We start from the raw sequence: 21694 nt of genomic DNA on the forward strand, positions 1-21694 counted from the left end.
GTAGTTAAAATATTTTAATAAAAATTAAGTATAAGCATATTGAAGTTGACTAATGTTTTTATATGCATTTTCTGAGGTAAATAATATAGTTCACATATATGTAATTGTAATTACATTGATGTAAATGGAGTGGTAAATACAATTAAAGCTTATTTTATGGTTTCACAGTTCATCTAAACGGTTAATGTCCTTGTGCTCCTAACTGTCAATCACCTAGTGGGGTGATTGCCAGTGGGCGGGGCATCACCTCAGAGTGGGTCATGTGACTACTAGAGAGGGGTGGATAGGTGCTGTCAGTGTAGCTGACATTGAGACTGCAGATCCTCTGGTGAGAACACACACCTCATTGCTGCTCCGGCCGTCGCCCACATTAGAGCTGAGCGGTATACATTGCGGCGGCCGGAGGGGGCTTAGTGTGTGAAGCCAGAGCAGAGCTTCCTGGCTGTAAAGGTGGCGTCAACGGCATTGAGGCTCAGCACTGTTCACAGAACCCGGCATCAGTGCTAGTCAAATCAACCAGCAGTATTAGAAGGGCGCGTCTGTGACAGGGAGGCGGAGAGGGTTCCTTCCTGTACCCCGAGTTATGGCAGCTCTACCAACTACAGACACAGACTGACAGTCACAACACAGAAGCCGCAGCAGCAGAGGCTCCATTCTGTGTGGCTGTAAGTGTAAGGGAGAAGTTGGGGGAGTGTCGGCAGGAGGCGGAGACTGAGCAGCAGTGACTGGCATTTGTAAGTGTAATACTATACTCACCCCAGCTACACCAAGGCAAAGTGACAGCCCCTGCACTGCAGCTAATATTGCATGCACTTGTAACTTCAAAGGAGTAAATATTATAGAATAATACTTTGTAGCTATGATAGCAGCTAAGTGACAGTTAATCCAAGAAGATAAAGTACAGTATAGCTGCATAAAATATAATTGATCTCATCTACAGAGGTTCATACACATTGTAGAGATAGCTACATTACTCAGCTCACATAATAAGCAGCACTATCTGTGACATTGCTACCTATTGCACCAACTCCATAACAGTTGCAGAGAGAAGAGTAGCTAACAGAACTACACACAAGTAAGTAGAAGAGTGGCAGGACCGTAGAGTGGCTGCATGTGTGACTCCATACAGTAAATGAGAGGCTCGTAACTAAGATCTAATGGAGGCAGATGAAGAGAAATATGCTGCCATTTTGGATTTTAAACAAATGTAGCTATAATATGTAAAGCAAAGTTAAAAACTGGAAAGGAAATTTTTATTTGATGGTTACAGTTGAGTTTTATGGAGGAGTGCATGAAATATAAAAGGACTGAACTCTTTCCTGAAGGAGATTAAACGCAGCTATATTGAGTAGGTGAATTGTAATTTTCTGCGTGAATCAAAAACATTTCTACATTCAACTAAAGAGTTTGTTCAACAGAGAAATATAACTTCAAACTCAGTTTAGGCTTACAAGGAGAAGCGACAACATACAGTACAGCACATATAGTGCTGACTAATCCTTCACAGTGGAACTAGTGAAATACTTAAAGATATCTCACAGTTAACGAAACTTAAGATCCTCCTTAAAGGGCCCCAACGTAAGTGCACCGACGTTACTGCAGTACACAGTAAGACAAATTTGAACCCGGGTTTATAGTTATGATTTTTTGTTTTGTTTTGTTATTTGTATTTAATAGGGCATATCTATGTGTTCTACAACTACATATGGCGCAACTATTGGATAAATGTTAATGTTGGCTATGTTATTATACCTATGTGCTTACATTAAAACGTATGTACTTGTCTGTTGCATAACATTCTAGTGTAATATTCTTTGTGAAAGCAGATAAAGATTACAGGTATTCTTATACAGCAACAATTTCAGGTGTAAATGTCATGGTATTGTTTAAAATAGTACAATTGTAATCTCACATGCCTATACATAGGACACAGATTGCCTACCTATCAGGCTTACCCAAGCAAGCCAAATAGAATATAGCTTGGGTGGAGGCACATATGTATTAAGTACCCCTGGGTGGTGAGAGAGGGGTTACATTTGGAGGCACCGCTTGAGATAGAAATTACACTCAGGCCCTGTTACACCACAGGTGTCAGCTGCCATTAGTTGTTATTGACAAAGTCCCTCACATCTCTAAAAATAAAATACAAATATGGGAAAGAAGCAACGGAACAGAGAGAAGGTTGGACAAAAAGCCATTGCTGTATCAGTCGGGAGAGTTGGAGTCCATAGAGAATGTAAAAGTATGGACAAACTAGAGTACCATCAGCAGCCAGACTTAAAGGAAGAGGTGACATGCAAGTTTGCTGGAACTATTGGAAATAACCTAGTTGTGAAAGATGAAAAAATATTAGACGTCCCTGTAGAGTTGGAGAAGAGAAAGAAACAATCTAAGGACAAGAAAGTCAGACTGGATCCTAACCTGAAGGATACTGAGGGAGGTATTAGTGACAACCTTGCTCAGACTTTGGTCACTAATATGGATTATAGAATGATAGGAGATAAGAATGTTGTACCACTGAAAGAGAGAGTTTCAGGGGAAGTGACAATAGATATAGGTTTACAGAAATTAGAAACTGTGCTAAAGCAAATAGCTGAGGATTTTAAGAAACATGGACAATTCGTATTAGCTCTTCCAAAAGATCAACAGAAGGACCTGCTTTCACTGTTTCCAACTTCCATTGAGGAACAAACAAGGAGAGAAAGTCCAGTGGATGTACAGACCCCGATAGAGGTGATAAGACATATAGCACTGGACAGGTCTAAACATATTTATCAGTTGTTGGAGGTTCTAGATGAAATCAGATGGAAGCTAAAAGAAGAACAAATGTTTAACACCAAAATTGATGAAAGGAATAAAGAGCTTGAAAGAGAACTTTGGTTTATACAGAGAGAGATGGAAACCATGGCATCCGATGAAAGACAAACCAAAGTAGATCAGGAGCAACAAAAGTTGATAATGTACCAGCAGCAGGAAGACAATATTCATTCTCTGGAATCAAAAATAACTGAGCTGTCTGAATTATTGGAAGTGGGTAAAGAAACTGAAAAGGAGGATCGTATTCGTCTTAATGAAATGAAAGAAAGACTGTCTCAGCTAGAATCTGAGAATAAAATACTCAAGGAAGCCAACATCCTAAACAACTGTCCTGAAGACTGCATCCATGAAGTTTCTATGCGACCGGATACTAAGGACATAGGTTTACAGACTGAGGTAGTGGATGATATATTGCTGAGACAATCTTCTATGAATAAAGTTTATAGTCAAGGGACACAGTATATGTCTCTTAAAATGACTGGCACAGTAAAATGGTTCCATGTGAAGAAAGGAAATGGCTTCATTAAAAGGCATGACACCGGAGAAGACATATTTGTACATTGGACATCCATAAGGAATAATAACCCCCTTAAACTGTTGTACAGTGTAGGAGATGGAGAGAAAGTAGAATTTGAAGTGTTGGAAGGGGAAAAGGGTGTACATGCAGCAAATGTGACTGGCATAGGTGGAGTGCCAGTGAAAGGGAGTCGATTTGCTCCAAAACGAAAAGGATCATGCAGTTATTGTTATCAGTCACGAGATAAAGCGGTTGATAAAGGAAGTGCATATTCAGAACAAAGGCAAGGGAGAGATCCAGCTCCATGTCATCCTTCTGCAACCTTACATTACCAACGTTTCTCGAAATTCAAAGGTAGAGTAAATCAGTCCCAGGATCAAGAAACAGCAAATTCAGATGCTAAAGACTTGATAACTTTAGTAGCTTTGTCAGAGGAAGAACATAGTCTCAGTGACAATCGTAGTGAAGTACATGATCCCTTTACGCTAGCCAAATATCTTAAATTTTCCATCCAAAGTCCAGTACTAAAGGAAGTCAATAGGTCAGGTGTAGAAGAACAAGGGAAACCAGCACGATCCCAGGGAGGCATGAAGGCTATGTAGTTCCATCTCTCCCTAGTTGGCCAACAGTCAACATGATTGAGATGAGGTGGCTTGCTAATGGATGTGAATGAATATAAACTATTTTAGCATAGTGAGTAAGGTAGATGGTGCATTGGCCCCTACAGATAGAAAACGGTGACAATGCACCAGGGGGAGAAATGTAACCCTGATTAAGGGTTTATACAACACTTATACTGAGGTAGTTAAAATATTTTAATAAAAATTAAGTATAAGCATATTGAAGTTGACTAATGTTTTTATATGCATTTTCTGAGGTAAATAATATAGGCCCTCATTCCGAGTTGTTCGCTCGGTATTTTTCATCGCATCGCAGTGAAAATCCGCTTAGTACGCATGCGCAATGTTCGCACTGCGACTGCGCCAAGTAACTTTACTATGAAGAAAGTATTTTTACTCACGGCTTTTTCTTCGCTCCGGCGATCGTAATGTGATTGACAGGAAATGGGTGTTACTGGGCGGAAACACGGCGTTTCAGGGGCGTGTGGCTGAAAACGCTACCGTTTCCGGAAAAAACGCAGGAGTGGCCGGGGAAACGGTGGGAGTGCCTGGGCGAACGCTGGGTGTGTTTGTGACGTCAACCAGGAACGACAAGCACTGAAATGAACGCACAGGCAGAGTAAGTCTGGAGCTACTCAGAAACTGCTAAGTAGTTAGTAATCGCAATATTGCGAATACATCGGTCGCAATTTTAAGAAGCTAAGATTCACTCCCAGTAGGCGGCGGCTTAGCGTGTGTAACTCTGCTAAATTCGCCTTGCGACCGATCAACTCGGAATGAGGGCCATAGTTCACATATATGTAATTGTAATTACATTGATGTAAATGGAGTGGTAAATACAATTAAAGCTTATTTTATGGTTTCACAGTTCATCTAAACGGTTAATGTCCTTGTGCTCCTAACTGTCAATCACCTAGTGGGGTGATTGCCAGTGGGCGGGGCATCACCTCAGAGTGGGTCATGTGACTACTAGAGAGGGGTGGATAGGTGCTGTCAGTGTAGCTGATATTGAGACTGCAGATCCTCTGGTGAGAACACACACCTCATTGCTGCTCCGGCCGTCGCCCACATTAGAGCTGAGCGGTATACATTGCGGCGGCCGGAGGGGGCTTAGTGTGTGAAGCCAGAGCAGAGCTTCCTGGCTGTAAAGGTGGCGTCAACGGCATTGAGGCTCAGCACTGTTCACAGAACCCGGCATCAGTGCTAGTCAAATCAACCAGCAGTATTAGAAGGGCGCGTCTGTGACAGGGAGGCGGAGAGGGTTCCTTCCTGTACCCCGAGTTATGGCAGCTCTACCAACTACAGACACAGACTGACAGTCACAACACAGAAGCCGCAGCAGCAGAGGCTCCATTCTGTGTGGCTGTAAGTGTAAGGGAGAAGTTGGGGGAGTGTCGGCAGGAGGCGGAGACTGAGCAGCAGTGACTGGCATTTGTAAGTGTAATACTATACTCACCCCAGCTACACCAAGGCAAAGTGACAGCCCCTGCACTGCAGCTAATATTGCATGCACTTGTAACTTCAAAGGAGTAAATATTATAGAATAATACTTTGTAGCTATGATAGCAGCTAAGTGACAGTTAATCCAAGAAGATAAAGTACAGTATAGCTGCATAAAATATAATTGATCTCATCTACAGAGGTTCATACACATTGTAGAGATAGCTACATTACTCAGCTCACATAATAAGCAGCACTATCTGTGACATTGCTACCTATTGCGCCAACTCCATAACAGTTGCAGAGAGAAGAGTAGCTAACAGAACTACACACAAGTAAGTAGAAGAGTGGCAGGACCGTAGAGTGGCTGCATGTGTGACTCCATACAGTAAATGAGAGGCTCGTAACTAAGATCTAATGGAGGCAGATGAAGAGAAATATGCTGCCATTTTGGATTTTAAACGAATGTAGCTATAATATGTAAAGCAAAGTTAAAAACTGGAAAGGAAATTTTTATTTGATGGTTACAGTTGAGTTTTATGGAGGAGTGCATGAAATATAAAAGGACTGAACTCTTTCCTGAAGGAGATTAAACGCAGCTATATTGAGTAGGTGAATTGTAATTTTCTGCGTGAATCAAAAACATTTCTACATTCAACTAAAGAGTTTGTTCAACAGAGAAATATAACTTCAAACTCAGTTTAGGCTTACAAGGAGAAGCGACAACATACAGTACAGCACATATAGTGCTGACTAATCCTTCACAGTGGAACTAGTGAAATACTTAAAGATATCTCACAGTTAACGAAACTTAAGATCCTCCTTAAAGGGCCCCAACGTAAGTGCACCGACGTTACTGCAGTACACAGTAAGACAAATTTGAACCCGGGTTTATAGTTATGATTTTTGGTTTTGTTTTGTTATTTGTATTTAATAGGGCATATCTATGTGTTCTACAACTACATATGGCGCAACTATTGGATAAATGTTAATGTTGGCTATGTTATTATACCTATGTGCTTACATTAAAACGTATGTACTTGTCTGTTGCATAACATTCTAGTGTAATATTCTTTGTGAAAGCAGATAAAGATTACAGGTATTCTTATACAGCAACAATTTCAGGTGTAAATGTCATGGTATTGTTTAAAATAGTACAATTGTAATCTCACATGCCTATACATAGGACACAGATTGCCTACCTATCAGGCTTACCCAAGCAAGCCAAATAGAATATAGCTTGGGTGGAGGCACATATGTATTAAGTACCCCTGGGTGGTGAGAGAGGGGTTACACCAGCATGCAGTGAGGGCCAACACAGAGTCCAGGAAGCAGAGAGCTGCAGCAGCAGTGCGGAGCAGAGAAGAAGGGTGATGTGACTGATCACCCTCTCACTGGCGTCGGGGACCAGCGCCAGTGAGGTTTTTTCTGTTAGAAAATGCAGCTCAGTGGCGGCAGCGTGTAATGAGTCAGTGTGACTCACTACACTGCTGCCGGCTGCGGGCTCCTACACAGCGCTGGGCGGCTTCATAAGTGAAGAGGCAGGGAGAGGGGCGGCCCCATCAGTGAGGTGCCGCTGCTGTCGTCTGTCGGAGTGACAGGCGCTGGCAGCCGGCATCAACAGCGCACATCACAGCAAGGTCGCAGAGCGGGGAGAGCGCCTCTCTGACCCAGCGCCTCCCTGCTTTGCAGGACCTTGCTGAGCGGGTAGCGCCGGCCCTGGGTGTTTTGTGTAGTGAGGAAAGAAGGTGTGGTAAGAAGTAAGCTAAAGAGTGTTTGCAGGGGCAGATTAAGGGGTGAGGTCACCCCTATGCACAATAGAAATGTCCGCTTCCCGCCTGCCTAATTTTATTATTTTTATCAATTTGTTATAAACCCTCATTTGATGGTAGCCAATTTAATAGAATAATAAAAAAAGCCACTAGCATAAAATTGTTTTATTTTTAATTATGTATACATATTTACTATTTAGGACAGGGGCAGTATGTACATATCCTACCCGTTTACACTCCATTCAAGATGGCTCCCAAATAAGTGCCACCCCTAGGCATGTGCCTAATGGGAAATTTGCCACTGACTGTAGGTGAGAACAAGTGAGGACCAACAGGTATACATGAGCAGTGAGTTAGAAAGGCATGGCGGATGGTCAATGACCCCTGTAAGGTGCATTAAAGAAACATGGGAGGATGTAAATATAGAGGGAGGGGGCAGCTGAAGCACATGTCAGGGATTATAATTCTTTTTTTATTATTTACAACTAACATTTATAGGATGCTGCAAGGAATCCGCAGCACCATACAGTTAAAAGAGCACAATTACAACAATTCATTACTAAATATGTAGGAAAATAGGGAACACAATAATAAAAATAAAAACACTGAAAGTGTAGGAGAAAAAAAGGGAAGGATACAGACCAGTGGCAGACTGGCATGGGTGGCAGGGTGACATGTGCCTTCAGGGCCAGTACAATTATGCAGCACTAGGGTCGCTGCTATGCTGTGTTCACATATACCTGACAGCAGGGAAGGATCTTTTGCTGGCCTCCCAGCTGTCAGTGTCAAGCTGCGGCTGCTGCACAGTGCAGTCTGCTGGCTGTGTCCGATTGCCCGGCAGTCATGTAGCGTGAGAAGGGGCTGGCTTGCACTGACTGGGCTGCTGGGTAGTCGAGTCGGTAATTCCTCGATGGACTTCACTAGTATGTGGCCACTCCCCTGTATGTGAGGGGATGGGGCTTAGTGGGCCATGAAATGAGGGACAGAAGGACGGAGGGGGGTGCTGCCCAGCATGTTTTGATCACTGGCTTGTTGTTGTGTGCTGACAGCATTCTTTATGCAGTTCACTTCTCCCTCCCTCCCTCCCTCCCTCCCTCTCAGAGTCCACTCAGTCATGCCTCTGCAGGGAATAAACTGCGCCCCCACCAGAGAACGAGGAACTGATAATGCAGATACTGTGACATGCCCTGCAAGACTACTTCCATTCCTGACTGAGGAGGAAATTGACGTTGAGGGAATTGGTGGTGTGGATTGCAGGAGCTTGGATACAACAGTAAAAAGGGATTTTAGGTGTCAGTGGACTGCTTATGCTCTAACCCAAAGTTTCTGAACTTGACAATGACTTATGATGAATTCGTTGCAGATGACGTATAAGGGAGGATGTTCCTAGGTGGTTAACATTCTTACTCCTACTTATTATGGATTGACAAATGCAACACATGGCTTGACACCTGTTGTCTGGATTTGTGGAGAAATAATTCCACACCGAAGAGGTGGATTTTTTGGTATTTTGCCCAGGCATGACAATGGGCTTTTTCATCCCACGGACAACAATGGTCTCCACTGGTGCCTTATTCAAACAAACCACATCACCAGAAGAATCCTTATTGTCAACTTCCTCCTCAGCACCATCTACACCAATATCCTCCTCATCCTGGTGTACTTTTACTGTGACATCCTCAATCTCAATATCAGCAACTGGACTGGCGGTGCTCTTCCCAGCACTTGCAGGGGGTGTACAAATCGTGGTAGGAGCATCCTCTTCCCATACAGTCTTGGGAAGGTCAGGCATAGACATCACAACCACGGACACACTTGGACTCTCCTTGGGGATTTGTGATATCTCTGAGTCTGAACGCACAGTTGTTTTTTCCTGTGCTTTAACAAGCTTTATTTTTAACATTTTTAGAGAGGGAGGAGGGCTTCCATCTTCATGAGAAGCATAACTAACAGTCATGAACATAGGCCAAGGCCTTAGCCTTTCCTTGCCACTTCGTGTCGTGAATGGCATATTGCCAATTTTACGTTTCTCATCAGATAATTTCTTTTTTTTGTTATTAATTTTTGCTTCTTGGATTTTACATGCCCTCTATGACATTGGGCATCGGCCTTAGCAGACCGCATTGATGGAATTGCATCGTCAATGTCATGACTGGTGGCGGCAGCAGCAGCTTCAGCACTAGTACTAGGAACTGGAAATTGGTTCCTGATCTTTCATTATTTTTTTCTCCAAATTTTGTTCTCCATTTCACAGGACAGCGCCCCTTTGTTTTTACAGCAAACAGAACAGTGCCCCTTTATATTTACAGCACCCCAGTATTTTTACAGCATACAGAATGGAGCCAGTGTACCTTTAATTTAACAACACCCCTGTACTTTTACAGCATACAGGACAGAGCCAGTGTACCTTTATTTTCACAGCCCCCATGTATTTTTACAGCATACAGGACAGGGACAGTTTACCTTTATTTTAACAACACCCCTGTATTTTTACTGCATACAGGACAGGGCCAGTGTACCTTTATTTATACAACATCCCTGTATTATTACAGCATACAAAACAGGGACACAGCACCCCTGTATTTTCACAGCACCCCTGTATTTTAACAACACCCATGTATTTTTACAGCATACAGGACAGGGCCAGTGTACCTTTATTTTCACAGCACCCCTTTATTTTGACAGCATACAGGACAGGGCCAGTGTACCTTTATATTAACAACACCCCTGTATTTTTACAAAATACAGGACAGGGCCAGTGTACCTTTATTTTCACAGCACCACTGTATTGTTACAGCATACAGGACATGGCCAGCGTTCCTTTTTTTAACAACACCACTGTATTTTTACAGCATATAGGATAGGGCCAGTGTACCTTTATTTTTACAGCACCCCTTTATTTTGACAGCATACAGGACAGGGCCAGTGTACCTTTATATTAACAACACCACTGTATTTTTACAGCATACAGGATAGGGCCAGTGTACCTTTATTTTAAGAACACCCTTGTAATTTTACAGCATATAAGACAGGGACACAGCACCCCTGTATTTTAACAACACCCCTGTATTTTTACAGAATACAGGACAGAGCCAGCACCACTGTAGTTTAACAACACCCCTGTAATTATACAAGACAGGGCCAGTGTACCTTTATTTACACAACACCCCTGTATTTTTACAGAATACAGGACAGGGACGCATCACCTCTGTATTTTCACAGCACCCCTGTATTTTAACAACACCCCTGTATTTTTACAGCATAAAGGAAAGGACCAACACCCCTGTATTTTAACAATACCCCCTGTATTTTTACAGCATACAGGACAGGACCAGCACCCCTATATTTTAACAACATCCCTGTATTTTTACAGCATACAGGACAGGGACACAGCACCTCTGTATTTTCACAGCACCCCTTTATTTTAACAACACCCCTCTATTTTTACAGCATATAGGACAGTGCCCCTGTACAGCACAGGACAAAAACACCCATGTACAGCACCCCTGACAGCACAGGACACTACAGGACAGCACCCCTTACAGCACACAGAACAGCACCCCTAAAGATCACACACCTACCCCACCAGACGCCACCACCCACAGAGAGACAGAGGTCTTTCTCCTTCACTCACCAAGTCTGGAGTGAAAATGGTGGCAACACGTGGCTACTTATATGGAATCCAAAACCCGTGAGAATCCAACAGCGGGATGATGACGTTTTGCCTCGTTCTGGGATCTGAGTCTGGTGGAAGCCAAACTCGGTTCCCGGCTCGGATTGTGAAGTTCAGGGGGGTTCAGATCTCTGAGTTCCGAAATTGCTCATCTAGTAAGAAGAGGTGGTAAGTATCAAATGTGCTATAACCAGCGCTATTTGACACTTACAATTATCCTCTGCATGTAAGAAAGCAGATAACATAGAGAATTATCACATTTTCTACGGTATCTGCAAACACCTAATGATTTGCCATCACCATACTGTACTATTTTATGGCAATGGAAAATCATTCAGATGTATTACTTTTGTTTTTGCTGCTTAATCGTTTTTCGCTTTTTGGCAGGGTATGTGTGTAAGTTGAAAAGCCCCTGATACAGACACTCACTGGCCAAATATAAGCTGCCAATTTTCATGAAAAATACTTATTCTATAAGATCGACACCTATTACATAACCCCCCAACAGTAATTCCTTATTAACAGGATTCTCTTTTTTTATAATGTCTGTAGGCATCATAAATCAATCACGGATTCTCTGTCAGGTAAAGGAGTTTCTCTCATTCACACATTGATGCCACAAATACAGTCCAATTGTATTTTCTCACAAAGTATTTGAAGAGCTTGAGAAGTACAATATGAGTCAGAATATAATATGTAGGGTCTGATTCATAATTGGACACAGAAGCAAACACACACCCGCAACAGTGAATGCAGTAGCAATTGTGAATGTAAATGAAAACCAACCCATGATCGACAAATGCAAAAGCAATCCCACATGCACAGATATGCACAGACATACCCCTCCTCAGGAACTCAACTGCGTGTGTGGGCAATCAGACATAACAGAGAAAACGCATGCAAATGCAATGCAACCCTCTTTACAAAAAAAGAGAAATTGGATTTAAGTGGGTGCACTCCATCCCCTTATTAGGTTATTGTTTAAAATATATTTTATTAGTTAGCTTAAAAACAGGTATCAACATTACACCCCATTCTAACCGCCTGTGGGGCTATTCATTTGTTTATTAATAACTAATTAGCCTGTTATAGGCTAAATGAAGTGAAGCATAAACGAAAAATTTGAAAAAGAAAAAAGTGAAAGAAAATTATATATTTGTGAATAAAGTATTACAAATTATTTCGTGTCAAGTCCCTTCTTATGGGATTTTACTCATGAATGACATTCCTTTACATAAATTGGTAATTAGTTTCCTTGGTTATAGAGACCAGCATTTATTATATATTGTATTGAGTGCTTAGGATTGTAGCTCATAACCACAGAACATCTGATTGTTATTTTGTTATGGGCCAGACACACCAGGCGATGTGCAGCCGAGGTGCCCGACGGCCGATACGGCCGAAGAGTGACCCGGCGGCGGGGGAAGGGTGGAGTTACGGGGGGAGTGAAGTCTCTTCACTCCCCCCGTCACCCAGCTCCATAGTAGTGCATGCTAAAATGGACGAGATTGTCCATATTGGCATGCATGTATAAGTGACCCAGGACCAACGATGAATGAGCACGGGGCCGCGCATCGTTCATTGTTGGTGCCTACACACTGAGCGATATGAACGAGTTCTCGTTCATTAATGAACGAGAATGTTCATATCGTTCAGTAAAATCTTTCAGTGTGTATAGCCTATAACAGTTGTAACCTCAAATGGTTCTGTTAAGTGCTTGTGATTACAACTTTTGTAGGCCCTACACACTGGCTGATTTTTTTGAAAGATATGAACGATCTCGTTCATAAATGAATGAGAACTCGTTCATATCTTTCAGTGTGGAGGCTCCAGCGATGAACGATGCGCGTCCCCGCGCTCGTTCATCGCTGGTCCCCCGTCGGCTGTACATGCAGGCCAATATGGACGATCTCGTCCATATTTGCCTGCACTTCAATGCAGCCGGGTGATGGGGGGAGTGAAGAAACTTCACTCCCCCCGTCACTGCCTCCCCCGCCGCCGGGTCGCTCGTCGGCCGTATCCGCCGTCGGGCAGCTCGGCGGCGGGTCGGCCAGTGTGTAGGGCCCTTACAACACAGAATATTCAATAGATACTTTGTAACGCTTGTAGCCACAAGCAATTCTATGGCTTGAAGCCAAACTGATAGTTAAAGCAGTATTTATGTAAAGGAAAAGTTACATGAGCCTTTTACATGTATGTATCCAAAAATGGCTGTACAGTATTCAAGCTTGTACATTAAGAAAGCCTAATTATAACTTTAATTTGACCACATGTATTGTGTATTACATAAATGAGTTATTTCACGGCTGTGATTATATCCCCTTTACATTTATTAATTCACCACTCTTCATGTTCTGTGTTTTATTTGTGAGTCCCACATTCATAACTCAATTTGTACAATCAGACCACTTTCTTATTATAAATACTATTTCCCTTTAATATTGTAATAACATAGGAAGCTTAACTTATTACATGCAATTATCCCTGTGTGTAGTTACACTTAATATTGTGGGCGTCCCCACCTTAGCAAGCTGTTTTGATCGTGCCTGCAATTAACAAATACTCAGATCTCTGATAACAGCCCCTGCCACTGTCCTTAGAGAGGCAGCGGCGGCGCAGTAATGTATACAGGGTTATGAAGCATGTAATGCAATATTTAGGAATGTAGTAAATCATAGATCTTATCCTAGGATATGACATCCTATACTCCAATGCGCATTGTGCTCTGTATAAGGCCATCTCAAGGCTATAGTAGTTGGTGCCTGCTTTCCGTGACAGCTAAATAGGGAGGTAGGGAGGTACAGCCAGTGAGAGGCGAGTTCCTTCCCCTGCTGCCAATCAAATTCAGTGGTCAGGATTTGAACATTTCCAGCTGTTGGATCTAATTAGTGACATTGGTATGTGAGTTGCTTTGCTCCTGGCCGCGTTGATGTGAGTCATGCCGGGTCCCATTGTCTGTTAGACAGGTATCACGTCCCGGAATCTGTATGGTTTAAATCATAGTTTGATCTCACTAGCTTATGGCACCAAATGCAATTCCTTCATGATCTGCCTAAGTAGTGACCATGTGTTGGCCCCCAAATAATAGTTCTTCATTGCGGCTTGTGATCATTGCAGTATTCATTAAAAAATAAAAAATTACTGTATCTGTGTATTAATTGATTATGTATGTCTCAATTCTTTGTTCTAATACAGTGTATGTCAAAGGGCAGAGTCCCCAACTGTATCAATAGATTTTGTATGTAAGTAAAAAAAGAGATAAAATATGAACAAATGTGTTTTTATAAAAATATATAATAAATCAAATTTTTATATATGGAAATAACAACTTCGGCATAAAATGGTGTACAAATTATTATACAAACTGTGTAACCATAAATGCATATGTGACCGTGAATGTAATATTAAAGTGAATAAAATACATATCTCCATAAATCCATGTAATATATATAGATTCCTCTGTGAACATACTGTGTATTACTGAGTATAATATTGTGTCAGTGTCTAAATATATTGAACCATAGTGTCAGTTAAATATTATGCCTTGTAAAAATTGTGAAATAAATATAATGTGAAAAACATGTGTCCAAATATACATTAAATAGAAAAAATAATAAAAAGTGCCATCAACAGTGAAACCAAATGTGTATGTCTCACATTTTTTTAAATATATATATATATATACTGTATATATATATATATATATATATATACAGTACAAATAGACTTCAAGCTGTCATTGATGTTAAAGGGGGCAATACACGGTATTAGGCACTGGGGTATGTAAACTTTTGATCAAGGTCATTTGGGTAGTTTCTGTTGTCATTATGATTTAAAAAGAGTAAACACAGTCGTTTGACAATAAATGGCTTCACCCAACCACTAACATTGAGTGAAAGAAAAGTTTGTGAGTTATCATTCATATTCTCTGACAAATGGCCAGAAAATCACAAATTCTGCTAGGGTATGTAAACTTATGAGCACAACTGTATATATATATATATATATATATATATATAGTGTTTTTGACTCCATGATTTCCATGCTCTAGATGCATTTGCTGTAAGTTTATGGATCGCAAATCTTTCAGCATGAAATTAGAGACAGGAAGATGGTATAGACTAAGACACTTGATAAACTGTAACACAGAATATGTAGTGTATAAGATCGCGTGTAATTGTGGCTTAATATACGTGGGAAAGACGAAGAGATTAACGAAGATAAGAATTCAGGAACATATGAGAAATGTCAAAAACAAGTTTCTATGCCACAGCCTTTCTAGACACTATGCTGAGAAGCATAATGCTGTATTAACTAGGGAAAATTTCTCATTTACGGTTTTAGAACATATACCGGTAGATCCAAAAGGAGGAAACAGGGATTTGAGATTATCCCAACGTGAAACATACTGGATATACACACTTAACACTTTGGGCCCTAATGGCCTTAATGAAGATGTGGATATAGTTTCCTTTCTTTAATATTCTAACTGATCTTCTTCAAATTCCTCTATTTAATTCTGAATGTATTATGGTTCAGTTATGGCTTGTCAAGTGGCAGTATAAAGCTGTAAAGTCATACACCATGGCACTTGAATTTGTTTCATAATTGATATTTAAGACATCTATGAAATAATTATATATGGACTATCTATGTTAACTGACAATTAAATTGGAAATGGGGGATCATGTTGATTGTAATGGCAATGGATGACTAATAGGTTGATCAATTTTGTTTGGATGGTCCATTTAAGTATTCACATTCACACATTAATTTTTATTTATGATCACTATTAAAATAATATCAATTTTGAATTAATATAAGTTAAGAATAATTAGCACAGTTATTAATTTAATATTATTATACACAAAATACTATAGCACAATTTATAGGTTATTGAATTTAGTAATCACAAGAGATATTATAATAGTAAAAATTATAATATTATATGATATCCATTATAATGATATAAATAATTAACTATAAAAATGATAATACATAAAATAAATAAATAAATTAATAAATAAATATATGGTCAACTAATTTATCAATGAACCCAATAGTTAAGTAATGTATTGGTTTTCACATATTTAATTTAATAGGACTAACAAAGAAAGTTGATCTAATATAGTTATGATTGTATAATATGACACACAGACTATGCAACATCTAATTATCATCAAATTAATTACAACAGCATAGTGTCCTATATAGACTCAAAGTCGCGCCGCATAGCATTATAGCTAAATGATATATCAATCAAAACCGGAAGTAGCGGCTGTTGGAACGCATACCGGAACCGGAAGTAGCGTCTGTGGAACGCACGCCGGAACCGGAAGTAGCGGCCGTGAAACGCACGCCGCTAACGATGGTGGAACGCAAAATCGTTCACCACCACTATTACAGTTGTTAAACTCATTCATTCATTAATTCACTCACTAAATAAGATCTATGATGGAAGGTTTATTAGTGGACAGTTTGGATGTTGTTAATAATGTTAATATGAGCATTAAAATAAGGAAAAAAGCTCAATAAGTAATAGGAAGTGATGTCATAGGATGGGTGGTATATATATCAGTTCCCACTCACACCCTTAGCTATAGCTGTGAATAGGATTCCTGAGAGAGCACTAAGGGTGAGTACTTTATCAATGGACTCTTTTTCTCTAAACTTAGTAAGACAAAGCTCATTTATGAAGCGTTTTATATTTTATCTTTTAGGAAATGCGTATTTAGACCTATTCTTATTCAAAATAGGAATTTTTCTTACCACATCCCAAAGGTGAGCCCAGTATTGTATTATACCAATTTTAATTACAAATTAGATCAGTAAACCTGTACCTCTAATCATGGAAATTTAGCAGTACAACTAAAATTTTCCATTTGTATGAATTATAAATGTTTACACGATAAGAAATAAGCAATAAATCCGACAAATAGGCAAGCCAGATGCCACATTGTTTAAGATCAGCAGAATGTGGTTCTGTTACCAATGGAAATCATCAGATGTTAATTAATAATGAACGAGGGATGATGTCAATTAAGATCATTAGGTTTGACATAAATTAAGATTATTATAGATATGGTACCAGGTGATATTATTGATAGTACCTGGTACATTTAATTAATCTCCAGTCAGCTATTGTATTCAGCATGGTCCCTTATCAAAGATATAAGTGTGTTGTATCTAATAGGGCTGTTGTAAAAAAGATTTTTTTGTAATACACAGTATTCAATTACATTTCATACAGTGTATATGTAAGTCCAAATTATATATATGTATAATTTTTAATGTATATATTTTCATATTTTTAACTCATAGGTCACTGTCACAGCAATTACACTGTTTTGTATATTGATGAATTGTATATGGTAAATACGAATACTATAAAGTAAGTAATTATTTTGATCATCTGTGATGTATGCATTATAATATCTATAATTACCTCCGGAATAGAGTTTATGATAATGAATTTATAATATTGATCTAATGGTGATTAATTAAGAGCCATCTATAACTTTCAATAGAGAGTGATCTATATGCATTCCCCCATCATCCAATTATGTTTGTTCCTCCCCTTTATTTGATGTTGTTTCTAATCCTTGCTATACATGCACATGGTCACCTTAAACTAATATCAATTTTGCTGGTGACATTTTTAGATCTTTTATACCCACGGCAAAAAGCTGGTTGGGACTCAGAGATTCACAAACTTTTGACCACATCGCTTACGACCCCTGATGAAGTCCTGTGTGGACGAAACGCGTTGGGTATTCGCGCAATTGTGAAGTTGAACACACTTCTGAACGCATTGGTAGAAATATCACCAACACAAATGTCAACAGATTAATAGTCTGTATTTTCCATTTATGGTATAAAGTCAATTGCATGTTTTATTGAAATTTTTATGTATTGTCACAGCACTTATTGTCAATTTTTAAAATAAATGTATCTTAAAGTGAATTCTGAGGTGGTCTAGCTCCCAAGAGAAACCTTTTCTTTTATACTTCTAATCTAATGCCCTAACTGACAGTGGGCATTTCTCAGTGGTGAGCTACATTGTACATCAGCGCAGTAAAAAGGGTCCTTTAATTTTTTTTGGTTTATATATATATATATATATATACTGTATATATATATATATATATATATATACAGTACAAATAGACTTCAAGCTGTCATTGATGTTAAAGGGGGCAACACACGGTATTAGGCACTGGGGTATGTAAACTTTTGATCAAGGTCATTTGGGTAGTTTCTGTTGTCATTATGATTTAAAAAGAGTAAACACAGTCGTTTGACAATAAATGGCTTCACCCAACCACTAACATTGAGTGAAAGAAAAGTTTGTGAGTTATCATTCATATTCTCTGACAAATGGCCAGAAAATCACAAATTCTGCTAGGGTATGTAAACTTATGAGCACAACTGTATATATATATATATATATATATATATATATATATATAGTGTTTTTGACTCCATGTCTTGTTGTTGCTTTCATTACTCTCCCCTCAAATTGTATTTTTTTTTCTTTTAATTATTGTTATTTTTTATTTTTATTTCGTGATCTCTATAATTATAGAAATATTTAGATCCATGCATCTCGGTGTTCATGTACAGTCTTTATACATGACTGCAAGGGCATGGACCAAATTGGATTATTCTGTGCTACATAATTTGCCCTATTGAACATATCAAGGCCCTACTATTTATACTGTAGGACCCACATGGTCTCCTTAATAATATTTACATTACATATCGATTGTGGTGTCAATGTTTAGGTGACCAAATTTCAGCTTCTCCCATACTAGTGTTCTTGTTTTTTTTATTATTATTAAAACTGGGTATGATATTACCAATCTCCTGCCCTATTATTGTAAGATACACATGAATATCTGGATAGTTATGTATTATAGGTTCATTATTAGTGAGTGACATACTGTACATAAATCAGGATAGTAAAATTGATAATAAAAAAGCAAGGAAAGTAATGTGAATGAATATCCAGATGACAAAATGTCAGATTATTTGCAAAAGTGGTTACGGTAAATATTGATCGGTACAGGTAAATTGTGTTGGTATGTATCAGATTATGAGTGCCCAGTTGCATCTTAAAGTGATGACAAAAAGTAATGCTTAATACAGTTAGGTGATACTAATATATCTCAAGATGATATAGGTGTATTTAGACATACACAAATTAAGAAAATATGCATGTATTTTAAATTGTCTCAATCCCCATTATCTTGTGGGCCATAATATTTCCAATCTGTATCTCCTTATGTAATTAAGTAAATCAAAAAGTAAAGGTAAGTATAGGTAAGTATAAATAAATATTAATTCTAAAAATCAAATATTACATATGGGTTTCAATCATGCAATGTGTTGTCCCTAAATCCTCATGATATGCATCTCCACTAGTTACAGTATTTTATGTACTCATAGTTCTAACATGGACCATACAGGTAAGTACTCATAATAGCCTGATATTTACATTTTATAAATCCTCCATTCACATACTCCAGATGTTTATTAAACTCTGTTTGAATAATTCAATTTAAATCCACATTTATTTACTCTGTAATCCTCACATTCAGACATATTGATTTTATTTATTAGATCTTCTCCCAGATTGAAGAACATATATATCTGTCACTATCACGTACTGAAGATTTTTAAAGGATATTGGTATCTTCTTATAGTTCTAATATATGTTTAGATCTCCTCCGACTGGAACATATGCCACAGATTAGTGGACTGAGCAGTAATTTAAACTACATGTACACTATAATGCCCATGTGACGAGTATTGAAAGTATTATTTTCTGGTGCTATACAGCACCAGACGAGGAACAATTTGACTTCAACTTTACCAGGAATGCAGAGTAATGTATTTCTTCATTAAGACCTGAATGGGCAATGCTGTCCATGAGAAAGATATGTCTTTACTCTCTTTTCAGGAGTACTTTATTTATATTGCCCCCTCTAATACCTAGTTCCTGGAATGTTATGTTGTTCTGATATTTGAGTATTCTTTTTTAATCTCAATATAATTGCAGGCCTTAAACTTCCCACATTTATAACATCCCCCAACAATGGGATTTCTCTTCTTAACAAAATTACTTTGTACTAATTTGCTATTGAGGTTTGATGTTTTTCTCCAGCAGATGGCAACTCTATCTCCACCTTCGCTCTGCAGGTCATCATCCAACAATAAAATGTGATGATGTTTCTGAAGAACTTCATTGATTTCTCACCATTCCTTACAGTGTGTGCCTCTTAATCTTACTGTTCTTTCCTTTTCTTTCTTCTTTTTGAGTGTTAGGAGAGTGGTTCTTGGGAGTGTCACAGTGGTGTTATATGCTTTCTGTATCAGTTTCTTCTTGTATCCTCTTTTTTCTAATCTGTGCTTCAGTTCCCCTGCTCTTTTTTTATAGCTCTCATCTTCAGAGCAGTTTCTTCTGATCCTTATATATTCCCCCTTAGAAATCCCTTTCAAGGTCGCCGGGTGATGAGAGCTGTCGTAATGTAAAATGCTGTTAGTTGCTGTGCTTTTACAATAGACACCTGTCACCAATGGGCCGTTTTCTGTTTTCGTGATGATAAAGTCCAGGAACATGACACTGGTTTTGCTGATCTCTGAAGTTAAGGTTATAATCAACTCTTTGTCATTGAGTCTATGTATGAATTCTTCCAAATCCTCCTTCTCCCCTTCCCATATTATCAGAATGTTGTTTATGAACCTTTGCCACCCGATGACATGATCAGTATATCTCTCATTAATACTTTTAAATACCACTTCTCTCTCCCACCATCCAAGGTACAGATTGGCGTATGTGGGCGCACACATACTGCCAATGGCTGTACCTTGCACTTGTAGGTAGTATTTTTCATCCAATGTGAATTTTTTTTGTTAAGATGAAATTCAACAGTTGTAGAATGAAAAAATGTAATTCCTCCTGTGCATCCATATTCAAAAAATATTGAATCACCGCTATCCCCTTGCTGTGATTTGGAAGTTGGCCGTTGGGTTGAAAATTAGTCTTCTATATGTACTGGTCTCAGATTCAGTAACTGTCTGTAAGCTTCTATAAGGTACAGTTTCTTGTCTCATAACACTATATTTCCCCCCTTGTCTGAGGGTTTTACAATAGTGTCTTCCCAATTTTCAATTTCCCTTAGAGCCTTTTTCTCTTCTTGGGTTATATTATCATCCTTGTCGTTGGTTATTTTTTCAAAATTCTATCAAGCTCTTTGGATACAAGTTTAGTTAAAACCTGTACATGTGGGCTGATTTGGGGATTTGGAAAGAATGTTGATTGTGTACACAAACTTGGTCTGGGTACCACTTTATTAAATTCTTCCTCATCATTTATTGTCTCAAGTGCTAGTTCCTCTAGAATTCCTAGAGCCTGTTTTTCCTTGGCATCAAATAAGGGGACTGTTTCTGGTCTCTGATTTAATATGCTATCTTTATTTTTATGAAACTTCTTCAGCAACAATTTCTGTGCATATACAAGTTTTAAGTCCTTCTGTACATCAAATTGATGGGGACAAGAAAGGGAAAGGATCTGTTTTTGGTGCACAGGGTGATGAATTGATAAAATAAAATATAACCTTTATTTCATATCTTAAAAATTAGCGAGTATATTGACATGTTCTATTTCATGTCTGAAGGTCTGACTACTGCGTAATATAAAAAAAATGTACAATTATTGTGTCAACATAACAACACTGTGAGTAAAGAAAGACAAGTACAATAAACATATATTTAAAAAAACTGCTGAGCGTCTCTTTCGTATCTGTCCTCTATAATTAATGTCTCTTGTCAAATTCCTTATGTTATATATCTG

The 21694-nt window shown here is 38.8% G+C and overlaps 1 pseudogene; it reads right to left on the minus strand.

The window, feature by feature from the left end:
- LOC134949909 (vomeronasal type-2 receptor 26-like) overlaps positions 1–21694 on the minus strand; it is a 1108520-nt pseudogene that overhangs the window by 135698 nt on the left and 951128 nt on the right.

The sequence above is a fragment of the Pseudophryne corroboree genome, chromosome 8, assembly GCF_028390025.1.
Source record: "Pseudophryne corroboree isolate aPseCor3 chromosome 8, aPseCor3.hap2, whole genome shotgun sequence".
Classification (NCBI taxonomy): domain Eukaryota; kingdom Metazoa; phylum Chordata; class Amphibia; order Anura; family Myobatrachidae; genus Pseudophryne; species Pseudophryne corroboree.